We start from the raw sequence: 1735 nt of genomic DNA on the forward strand, positions 1-1735 counted from the left end.
AGAAACAGAGACTAGTCCTCATCTCAGTCTTGAGCTAATATTTAAACAAACACAAAAAGAGTGATTAATTCAGGTAAAGCAAACCCTTCTGTACCACCCAATCCCTTGCTAATTATTAATTAACCCACTAATAAAAAGACATTTAGCAAAAGCAAACATTTAAAGCAGCACATAAAATATCTACCATTCTTCATATAATCCAGCTTTGTGTTTCTGAAAGAGTAAAAAGATGATTAAATGATACACAGACAGACAAACACAACATAGGACATACATGTAAGCACATATAAAAAGCACATGCCATGAATGATCAGCCGCATATTAATAGTGACAAAGACAATAGGACAGACATAACAAACAAGACAATATTAATCATGTGTTATAAAACAGACTTGCAAATGCAACAAGAGCACATATAATTAGTTTCCCGCGTGTATATGTGTGGTGCAAACTTAATCTAGGTTGTGTTAATTAAACAAATCATGCAACAGCTCATTAATTGATTAGTTCATGTTATGGGGAATTGAATCCACGAGTCAGAATAAAATATTTTCTGAAGCCCGCTTCATCAACTCCCTCATCTGGTGATTTTAAAATCACCAAACAACACCCACAAATTTTAGAAAATGTTTACCCATTTTTGGAGACAACACACACTGAATTCTCTCGATATTAGTTTCCCTAAACCCCTGTTTCAGCTGTCTGATTATCTCTATCAAACTGAACCCTTCGCATTTCTTCTAATTCATATTCCTTTTCTTGTTCCTTTCTGAGTTTAGAAATCCTTCTCTTTTCTTTCTGATGCTTCCTCCTCTTGTGGATCAAACAACTAATTTTTAGCAGCATTATCACTATAATAATGACAATTACTGGATAGAGCACTTTGCCTATTATTGATCTGCCAAGTTCAGAAAACCAATCTTTAATAGCCTCCATTCTCTTCCCAATTTTTTCTGTAAATGTCTCTTCCTCCATAGGTTCTATTTCTTCATGAAAAAGTGTTATATTATTAACAAGTAACTCTATATCCCGACTTTTGTCAGGTATATAAGTACAGCAATGTTGGACATGCAAGACCCCAGAGACTCCACCCTCTTTTGCAAGCAGAATGTCTAATGCAAGACGATTCTGCATAACCATACTTCTGGTAGCAACAAGTTCTGTGCTAACCAATTGAAAACCACTTGCAGTATCAGTTGACAACCTATCTACAATTGTGGAAACTTTTCTGATTTTAATTGAATTCATAGTAATCCCCACCATAGGAATAACAGCACCAAAGATGTCTCCCAGGATTTCCGAAAAACTTTCTCTTTTGTACCTATTCAGATTCAAGTGTTCACCAAATTCAAAGGTACCCTTTTCATTTCTGTCAACATGAAATATTTTTGGAAAGACCAGGCCAAGATAACATGTCCCGTACCAGTGGTCCGGAAGGCTAAAATATGCTTTATTACCACAAATAAAATAAATTCCAGGGAAAATTGGATCCTTCCCACCTTTAAATCCCCATCCCCCTACAATACGATAAGTATCTTCACATTGACTAGCACCCACAAAAAGATTATCATAAAGAGTATTATCTCTTCTGATGCAAAATTTACCACTAACTGGTTCATCTATGTGTATTGCTGCATTAGTATTAACACCATTTAATTTTGCATCCTCTAACTGCCAATATTTAGATTTAGCATATTTTAGCATTTCATTTCTTTTGTAAACAGCCCTTCTCTCC

Source organism: Lissotriton vulgaris, chromosome 7 (genome assembly GCF_964263255.1).
Source record: "Lissotriton vulgaris chromosome 7, aLisVul1.2, whole genome shotgun sequence".
Lineage (NCBI taxonomy): Eukaryota > Metazoa > Chordata > Amphibia > Caudata > Salamandridae > Lissotriton > Lissotriton vulgaris.